The sequence below is a fragment of the Mus pahari genome, chromosome 9 (assembly GCF_900095145.1).
Source record: "Mus pahari chromosome 9, PAHARI_EIJ_v1.1, whole genome shotgun sequence".
Taxonomy (NCBI): Eukaryota; Metazoa; Chordata; class Mammalia; order Rodentia; family Muridae; genus Mus; species Mus pahari.
Window position 1 is genome coordinate 35,624,505 of NC_034598.1, and position 11,067 is coordinate 35,635,571.

At 39.2% G+C, this 11,067-nt stretch overlaps 1 protein-coding gene across 1 annotated transcript in view; it reads right to left on the reverse strand.

The window, feature by feature from the left end:
• Phyhipl (phytanoyl-CoA 2-hydroxylase interacting protein like) overlaps window positions 1-11,067 on the reverse strand; it is a 44,435-nt gene that overhangs the window by 12,998 nt on the left and 20,370 nt on the right. The gene's annotated exons all lie outside the window — the stretch shown is intronic.

Genomic DNA, 11,067 nt, shown 5'->3' on the forward strand with positions numbered 1-11,067 from the left:
GTGCCCCAGAAATGCTGACAATAAGTGGTCCAGTCAAGGGAAGGAGATGCTTCTGTAAAATGAGAGGTAGCAATGGGCGGTGACAGAGACATGCTCCTCCTATTTCAGTCTGGGAACATCGTATAGAACAACAGTGTACAAAGGCACCACTGTACGTTCAACTAATACTAATGTCTACTCGTTTACTCTGCCAAGGGTGTCTGTGGTAATCATTTCTCTATGACACCTTGATGAATTCAATTCTGAGAGCTGGAATAATAAACAAGGCTAAAGACAAAGCTGCATTGCCATGCTGACTGAGGGCATTAAAACTGAAGAATCATCGCTACATGCTCACTGGAGAAATCATTACCATCTTCCTAGCAGCACAACAGAAGGACTGAAGGACAGAAAAGAGAAATGTATTTGCCATTTCAACTTTGGCAATTTATCTTATTCAGCTAAATATGATGAATATTGATATACATATCTCATGAAAAGCTTTTGTTGGTGGTGGTATTGTTAAAATGTGAGAAGAAAAACAAATTAAAATGTGGAGATCTGCGATTAAATCCTATTTTTTTCCCTAAGGACATTACAAGGCTTTTTATTATGTCAAGAATCTCTGTTTTAAGGCTATTCCTCACAGCCCCGATTCTAGACAGACTAATTGTGTTTATGCAGCTTTCTTACTTGCTTATGAGATGTAAGAATTAGGCTAACTTTCTTCCTCCTCATTCGTCATGGATCACTTTCTGACTGAGATTCTGAGCTAAGTGACAGGAAAAAAAAAAAGAGAGAGAGAGATATTTTTGCCTCTGAAAATTGACAGACCGAGAGTGGGCAAACACCACCACCATGCAGTAACCACCCTGTCACCTCAGCTCTGTCGAGTGTGCATCCACAGTCAGCTTTCCTACCCCAGTAAGACAGGACTTTGAGAGTAATTTTGCAGACTGGCCTCTTGGTTAAGCGTGCATGCCACTCTTGCAGAGAACCCAGCATGTACATCTGCACTCCACAACCATCTGTATTCCAATTCCAAGGGGATCTGCTTCTAGTTTCTGTGAGCACCAGTAATGCATGCAAGCAATGCATTATATGCACAAAATAAAGAATAAGAATTCTGGCCATAATACTTTAATGTTAGACGATTCTAACAGGCTAATTAGAAATACTGAATCCAGAGCAGATACATGGTTTCATACATTCTGTCTATTCAAACATGACTCCTACTTTAAAAAAAATATTTCACAAGCAGTTCCTAACAACAGCATTTATTGATGTGCAGGATAAAAACACTGGCAGATTATGCCTAGGAATATTTACACATGATTTACTCGCTGAGCTTAAAGTGCCTTATATATTTGTACATCAATGTCCACACTAAGCAGAGATCATTTATTTAACCCTTGTGGGGGATGACCCACTCATATTATCATTCCATCCTTACCTACACCCATACTTCATTCCCTCAGTACTAGAGTCATGACTCTGCCACGTGTCTTTGGAGATGATCTGTTCTGCAAAGCACGATCCTCCATGATTGTCTTCATTCAAGCAACAATGCTTGCCAGGTTCATCTATACTACATTGTGCTTTAATTTATTTCTCCTGCTGCACAGGGCTGCATGGTATGGATGGACCCCCCTTTCATTTTATGTCTTGAGCAGCCAATGGAAAGCTGCTTCGCCTTTGTACCTATCACAGATGCTGATGAGTCGTGGTGTGCTCATACATTGAATTCTCTGTGTGTATCCCCAGGAGTGGGAGGGAGTAGAGGATCAGATACTAACTCTCACTTATCGAGGAACCAGAAGACTATTTTTTCCAAAGGAGCTACACCACTTCTCCATCCATCACTTGGATGTGGACTCTTACCAAAGACTCTTACCTTTACAATCTGTCATTTTGACTGTGGTTAGCCTTGGCACCTTTTGCAGAGTTAGATTATAGCATGTGCACCTTGGGAAGGGTGCAACAAGAAAGGACCGTCTTAAACCAGAAAGACACTCTAACAGACCTTGAACCTGCTGGCCCCTTGACTGTACACTATCCCCTCACACTACGGGCACTACATTTCTATCATACAAAATACTCAGATCAGGAACTGTGTTGGAGCAGCAGGAGTGGATTAAGACCATTCTGTTACTATCACTGTTTATTTCCTTACTCAACTTGCCTTCCATGCAGCCAGTAGAAGGCCCACGCTTCTTTGGGGCATGTGTCCAGCTAACTACTTAAGTGTTTTCTTGCTTTCTTCTATCAACAAAGTTTTCCTAGCCCTTGTTCTATGCTTCCTGTGGAAGTACTGAAATCAATCACTTCTCAGAGAGCTCTGGTTCAGAGATTCGCAGGCAGAGACTAAAACCTACGTTGTAGTTGTGATTAGCCCTGTTATATGTTCCTTTTTCTAGGGCCTCTGAATAGCTAGGAGAGCCAGATCACACCCATGCATGTGATCAGTAATATCTGCATTCATGTATTTACACATGACAGCATCAGTGAGTATACTCCCATGCCAGCCAATTCTAATCCAACAGCACACAGCAAGTCCTCTTTAGAACTTCTATCATAATTTCAACAGGCAGAAAATTGTTTTAATTATTCATAACGTGCTTATTTGTTCAACATCGAATACAGCCAAGGAACTTCTGAACTGCAGTTCATCTCATTAAAGGAAGCAAATGTGCTGCTACTTCAATACTGGTAATAGTTTTTATCTTTAGTCAAAGCTAAATCGTCAAAATATTACTTTGCAAATCTGAACCAAGCTGACTCAAAATAGTTTCTCAATACTAGTAAATCATGTGTGTGCTTACATGCAGTGCCACATTAAATCAGGGCATGCCATGCTAAGGAGCAGTGCTGGCTGTGTATTTCAGCTTTTCTGTATGCTTGGATATTTAAAACTGTATTAAAAATGAAGTATACTAGCAAAATTTCTATTTCCTTAAAAAAAACAAATGGTTAAACATAGTTTCTCTTTGCTTTTTGTGGAAGACACAATATAGTTTCAAATGAATAAGGAAGAGCAATACTCAGGAAAAGTATCACCGTTATGTTCCTGTTTAAAGCTAACCCCTGGGGATAGCTGGTATATTTGAAATGAGATGCTCAAATCTGCCGTGCAGAGACCAGAAATACTGCATGGAAAATTCTACTAATAATCGACAGGAAGAAGGCAAGGCCTTCTGGGAGAGATCCAGACATCAAGGCAACTCAACTCTCAGACCTTTCCATTCCCTTCCTATTCCCAAGTACTTTATCCTCTTGTAGTAAAAATGGGCTATGTCCCATCAATCTATACACTGTAGGTTTACTTACAAGACTAGGTCTGTCTTATTAAGGTATTTCATAAATAAGGACTCTTCACTAGCATGTGTTGGTGAATACTAGTGTAAGTTGAATCAAACATGTTTGAAATGGCATTTAGCCAGGCCCTCTCCCACCCCGCAACCCTTCTCTCTCTTCCTGAGATCCCTGGTGAGAAGAGTAACCATGCTGCAGGTCCACCCCATTAGCCATTAACCAATCACATTATCAATCTGAGTTCTGCAGTTATTGCAGTTTGGTTTTTAGCAAAACTAAGCAACCATGTGCATATTTTATTTTCCTTATACAGTATTCAGCTAACCAAAACTCTTTATAAAGTATTGGAAGTATACATGAATGTCTCTCTCAAGTTTTAAAAGTGCCTTAAAATTTAAGTGGTTATTTGCTCCATCTACTTAGACATTCGTTTCCTTTTTTAGAAAAATGGGCTCTGAATATTGTTGCATTAGTGAGGCTTAGTTTGTTTTCTCTCTTTTAAATATTTTTGCATTTATCTTTACTGGCTTAGTACTTTTGCAATCAGACAGCCCCGTCTCAGGATGAACCCTGAATTCATTATATTTGCTTCCACTGTCTCACTCTTATGTTCTTTAACTATTTACGCTGATTATCTGTGCTTGCCCAGTGCTTTAAGTGTATCCTGTACATTCTGATGGACGGTCTTTTCACCGTATTTTCAGAGACATTCTATAATTTGTTTTCTTCCTCTTACGCCCATGCATAGTTGGCTGTTTTCTCCCAAATGTGAAAGCATATTTTTTTTTATCTTAACTTCTAGTCCTATTGACTGCATGTGACCAGTGTTATGTGCAGTGCCTTAGTTTCTATGACTGTTGCCCGAAGGCTCACTCTCTGCTAGTGTGGTATGGAGGTGCGAGGCTGGATTCAGGTACAGACAAGCGGGCTGGCATTTTTGAATTCTAAGTCACATTGTTTCCTTACTGTTATCCACTATATCCATCTTGTACAAAAAGTGGCATCTTAAATCCTTTACTGGTGACAGGCTATTCTCTGATAGCATCCCTGAACCATCGTCCATCAGGAGCTGCTGCTTTTAAATGTGGGTGTTTGGGTTACTTGGTTTAGGAGGCCCTGTACGTTTCTCTATTAGTTATGAGTTATAGCTTTTAATATTTAACTTTGTCCTTTGTTCTTCTAGCTTGAATTATTATCTAATTGACAGAAAGCAACACCTACTTTCTTATTTCTTTTCTTTCTGCGCATTTTCCTGCCGCTTATCTTTAGATTGCTAAGTGACTATTTTAAGGGTCTCTCTATCACATCCTCAGAGCCAAAAGTGATTCTGAGGTTCCTAGGTGAACCGAGCACACTCAGCATCATGGGATTCAGTTTACTTCTCCACCAATCTGTCACAGGCTGTGTGCGTGTTGTCTTTTATCTACCTGCTGTTCGTGCTTCTTCCTGCTCACTCGTTTGCTGTTTTCTTTAAATTTCTCTTAATATTTAGGGAATATTAGATTTTTTTTACTCATTGTTATTACTGTGTTTGTTCTCAAAATATGCTTAATCTCCTTTTTTCCTTAGCCATTTGTCAAGCCTTCCTGTTAAGAATGGCAACTATTGCTATCATGCACTGTCTCTGTAACCACCTTGGTTTGCATTCTTCATTTCCTATTTTCAGTTATATAATTCCTACTTGCCAGAATATGCATGCATACATACATACACACACACACACACACACACACACACACACCCCTATCTTTTCTTTTTAATTCTTCTTTTACCTTTAAAAAACAAGCAGGCAGCAGCGAAAGAGGACTCGTCATTCTGTAAGAGACATGCATGAGTTTCAGGACTGACAGGGAAAGTAGCTGGGAAGCAGGACCAAGTTCAGGGGCAGAGGTTAAGGGAGCATATGTGCAGACCTCGCAAACAAGGCAAAGGACAATGTGGCCTTTAAATTTGCATTTGCAACTAGGTATTTATTTTGATACTTCTAATCAATCATTACAGATTACATAGTTCCATTATGTTAATGCCTAAGCTATTTTCCTGTACCGACTGCTGAATCTCCCTCGCAGAAGGGCCCAACTGTTAATTACAGAATGGTTAAATGTGTGCCTAACAGGTCAGGCAGTCTTAGAGATGTGTGACCTTGAGCAAGTATCTTCCAATCCTCTAGGCTGTTTCTTCATAGGCAAACTAGTATAGAAAGAGGTAAGAACCCACATATGAAAAACTAAGTTCTGGGCCTGAACTAGACAATCAATGTTAGCTTACACTCACATAAAACAAAATGATTAAAATTACTCTCTCCTTTGGTCTAATTAATATATAACTCTGCTAACACTGTCAATACCCCTAGTAATCTTTAAAGATTTATTTCTTTGGAAATTCTATTTTGTTGGCATTTCTTAGTGTCCATATATATCTAAGTACTTTTTAGTAAATTCATGTTAAAAGAGACCTCAATTTCTGAGTTTTGATGTAATATTTATGTGTGAATTTATATTTAATTTCATGTTTCTCTCCCAAATACACTTTTCCCTTTTTATTTTCTGCTAAGGGAATCTCCAAGAGCTGTTTTTAAAGTTCCATTTCAGCCCAGAGTTGGCAATGCTTCTTGGTAATAGATAAGAAGGAAGTCTCGAGCTTTATTTGCATATGATATGTTACACTTTATTGTTCCTTTCTATATATCTAACATTTAAGCCATTTTTAAAAAAACAGCTTTCTTTTCATCTAGGCTTACAATGCCTGTAATTATCTGCACTTCTAACAAAAGTTTTATATCCAAATAAGTAATCTATTTTTTGAGGAACATGTACATAGTAGTTATGATTCAAACAATATTTGATCCCCATTTGCATTCTCAAAACCATAAATCATAAAAACCTAGCACTGGGTCATAACCACTATTCCTGTTGGGTTAGGAGTCACAATGGAGTCACAATGGCTGGTGAGATGACTCAGCGGTTAAGAGCACTGGCTGCTCTTCCAGAGGTCATGAGTTCAATTTCCAGCAACCACATGGTAGCTCACAACCATCTATAGGGGGATATGATGCCCTCTTCAGGTAGGTGGATGTATATGCAGCAGAGCAGTCATACATTAAATAAATAAAGTTAAAACACACACACACACACAAACAAAACAAAACAAACCTACAAAAAAACCACTCACTTTTTAAAAAAAAGATTCACAATGGAGGACAAACCAGCTGTCCAACAGGGAATACTGTGACACCTGAATTTCAGTAAAACTTTTTGACTCCTTTCTGTGATGGTAAACTATGAGGTCAAAGTGGAACATGACTGTCAGCAAACTCAGATGCTCTACAACCAGCACTGGAAAGAAGCTGAGTGTGGTTAGTATGTTCTGCTCCTTGGTTTAGAGTGTTAAGCTCTTATGACCCCCCTGCACACCACAGGAAACCCTGTTTATCCTGCAGGGCTGATCTTTCACATACAACCTGGATTTTCCAGTTCATAGAAGTAACATAAATTTACGGTTTCACTAAAACATGAAATGGCACAAAATTACTACTTCACATTTCTACTCAGAAACTCATTTCTAGTAGCAGTATCTGGTGTCAGAGTCTAAGTTACATTATCTAATGAGTTTTAAAGCAGACTCTGATCAATGTCCCTAAAGTCAAACTGAGGAACAGTAAACATGCAACAAGCGAAAATGCCTGTGCATGCACCCACTCACACATATACTAAGTTAAATATATATGGAATATATGTATATGTACATGGAAAAAGAGACTTCTCTACCACCTCCCTTGAAGTGAGATAATTAAAAATGTATGTATATATAGGCAAAAGGAATAAAATGTTTGTTACTTTTCCATATAAAAACACAACCACAAATGACGAAGATCATATTAAGCATGCTTTAAAGATAAGGTGATTTCCTTTCGGTTGGATCATAGTTCAAAAGTATTAAAATCCATTTAGTGTGTACAACTGCAAAGCCTCTGCCAGATGCTAACATGAAGCAGGAACAGTTTTTCTAAAGTTCAGCAGATATTTGTAATAAAAGGGATCATTTGATATGATTATTTAAAAAAAAGCTGGCGATTCTAGCTAAGGCTCTCCCACTATCTAGGCAAACTAAGGTACAAATAGGGTCCCAGTTAACTGCTATAGATAATATTAAATATAGCATCAGACCAGAACTTTATTTTTTTTTTAATTTTTGGGGTGGTTTTTTAATTAGATATTTTCTTTATTTACATTTCAAATGCTATCCCAAAAGTCCCTATACCCTTCCCCACCCTGCTCCCCTACCCACTCACTCCCACTTCTTGGCCCTGGCATTCCCCTGTGCTAGGCATATAGAGTTTGCTAGACCAAGAGGCTTCTCTTCCCAATGATGGCCGACTAGACCATCTTCTGCTACATATGCAGCTAGAGACACGAGCTCTGGGGATACTGGTTAGTTCATATTGTTGTTCCACCTATAGGGTTGCAGACTCCTTGGGTACTTTCTCTAGCTCCTCCATTGGGGGCCCTGTGTTCCATCCTATAGATGACTGTGAGCATCCACTTCTGTATTTGCCAGGCACTGGTATAGCCTCACAGGAGACAGCTATATCAAGGTCCTNTCAGCAAAATCTGGTTGGCATATGCAATAGTGTCTGCATTTGGTGGCTGATTATAGGGATGGACCCCCGGGTGGGGCACTCTCTGAGTCAGACCAGAACTTCAAGTGATAGAAAATCTTATAGGCACTTACACTAGCAAGACAGTTTTCTAAATTCTTAACATATATTGTCTTTTCTTTCTTTATTTTTTATTGTGTGTATATGTGTGTCTGTGTAAGTGTATGTCACACGTGATCATGCGCCCATTAAAGTCAGAAAGGGCATTAAATCCCCTAGAATTGAGTTATATGTAGTTGTGAGCTACCTATTGTGGGTGTTGGGAAAAGACATCAGGTCCTTTGTAAGAACAGCAAGTGCTCTTAACTACTAAGCCATCTCTCCAGCCCTGTTTTCAATTCTTAAGGAAGTTTATGAAAAGTATCAGGATTCTCTCCATTCTAACAAGTGAGGGAATAGGGTACATTCAAAGATGTTTCATGTGTTCAATCCCTAACAACTGGTGTAAAAGCCATTTCAAACCAAGTGCTGGAGCATTGCAAGTGTGGGCTTATAACCATCAAACCACCTCCAGATGGTCTGCCTTACCTGCTCTAGAACTATTTGCATTCTGGGGGAAAAAAATCACATATCATTCACTCTCTTTAATCTATAGATTAGAAATGGTTTGCATGAGAACCTAAAGTCACTTCTAGCTCCGATATATGAATCATTAGAGTTACCATTTTGTCAAGCTTAGTTTTCTTGAACTTAAAGACAATTGTCTGTATGTATGTCTGTGCATGCATGTGGTGCCCATGCAGGCCAGAACTAAGTAGTGGATCCCCTGGAATTGGGGTTTTAATGATTGTGGGCTGAGCCATGGGGCTGCTGGGAACTGAACCTGGGTCTCCTGGAAGAGCCAGTTCTCATAACTGCTGAGCCTTCTCTCCAGCCCCTGAGTTTTCTTGAACTCTTAATGTTTATTTGTTGGATGTATTTTATACTCCCTCATGATTAAATATCCTAGTATTCAGTATTCTTTTGTCATTATTTCCTTGCAAAAGTTCAGTTCATTGAGGATCAACCATGCAGTGACTCACTGGAATGGTGGGTAGCCTTAGCTGAATCATTTCACATACTTTAAAACGTAAACTGCCCATTAACTCCCACTCTTCTGAATAATCCAATTTTCTTCATTTTTCATATGCTCTCTCTCTCTCTCTCTCTCTCTCTCTCTCTCTCTCTCTCTCTCTCTCTCTCTCTGTGTGTGTGTGTGTGTGTGTGTGTTCCTGTAGGCACACTGGTGCTCGTGTGCTTGTGGAAGCCAGAGGTTGATGTCAAGTGTCTTTCTCACCATTTCCCACCTTACCGAGGCAGGGACTCTCACTTGAACCCAGAGCCTGCTGACTGGGCTAGTCTTATCCCAGCTCATCCAGGGATCCTCTCCCTCTGCCTTCTGATGCTTCCTCTGAGATTCTCAATGACACTGGGTATTGGGCACCCAAACATCTAGTCCTCATTGAGCAGTGAAAGCGCCTTACCCAACTCACCGTCCCTCAGCCCTTTGCTGCTGTTCTGCACTGTTCTTTAAAACTGATCATATGACCTGCTTGTCTGATAATTCCCAGGGCTCCAGAAAGCTTGTCTCTTGGCTCCTCTGGCATGGACAGTACCTATATACAGACTTCGAATCTACACCACTCTCCCATATTGTAGCATTTTGGTATCAGAGATTGAGATGTTACCTTTGGTTCTATGATTTGAGATTACTTAAGATTATTTGTGTTCATGTGATTTACCTTAAAATTGAAGAGAAATATTTTCACTACCTCAGGACAGGTAAATTGAACAGGAAGCCAATGAAGCTAACAGTTTAAGAGACCCTCATTTATATTTCTTATATTCAAAATAGTATGCGGCTTTTCTCAAGGCACCCAAACTGCAAAAACTTTGACTGCCTATACAGTAACATGAATATGCAATCCCAACACAGTAAGTGACCAGCTAGTTAACCAACAGTCCTTAGCCAAGGGACTTGGATGACACAGACTACTGGTATCTATATAAATGAGATTAATTTCAAAAAACGTAAGTTAATACTAGAACATATTTATTATTATCATTATTATTATGATGATGATTTGTCAACTGCAAAATAACAATGACTGAACAGAATGTAAGTTTTCTCTTGGTTGAAAGTTGACATTCGCAACATACCTGGGTTCCTGGATAGAAAGGACTAAGTATAAAAAGAACCAGTTTTCAAATGAGGCAGGCATGATGCAATGCTATTACATTTATCCAGGAAAACATGACTTACATTCCCTCTTTTTTACTTTCTCGTTATGAATCCTTATGGTTGTATTTGAGAATATTTTTAATTAAATGATTTTAAAAGATAATTCAGTATGTATCCCATTTTGGGTAGTTGTTTTCCATATTTACCCTTCTATCATGAGATAATTATGTATAAAGTGTTTTAAAACGCAGTGTACATCAGCAGTATACTAACCACAGAGGCCAGAAGGCACAGAAACATCCAAGACCCTCCAAGGGAAGGAGCTTCTTCACGTAAAAACCACAGTGTCTACTACAGAGAAAATGAAGATGGACATCTTTATGCCCTAGAAAAAAAATTAAACTTGCACCTTAAAACATTTAAGTGCTGTTATTGACAAATTACTTAGTTATTTTTATATTTTTCGATTTTTCACAGTGCCATCTTGTAAACAAGACAATCTACTGCACTCTGATGTTTTCCCTTAAAAATGAGGCCGTGCTCAGAGAGCTGTCACGAAGTTGATAAGCTCAATGACATCTAACTTCCCCAATGGGAACAGATGGTTCATTTCCCCCATCACTTCAAATTCCCTTCATACTTGATGGTTAAAAGGTATCTCAGTTTCAAAACAAATACAGGCGATAATGTGTTTTGGTAGAAGGCACTACAGTGTACTATCGCCTGCCAACTACAGACTATGGAAGGCAAAAGTAGTTCTTGCTAAGTCAATCTGTATATTACTTTTCTATTCACTGTGACCAAACACCTAACATGCAACTCAGAGAGGAAGGACAAGGATTTATTTTTGGCTCACCATTTGAGGAGAGGCTGTCTAGCATGCTGAGAAGGGCACAGCAGCGGGAGCATGAAGCCTTGGTCACAGTCAGAAAGCAGCTGGTGCTGATGCCCAACAGGC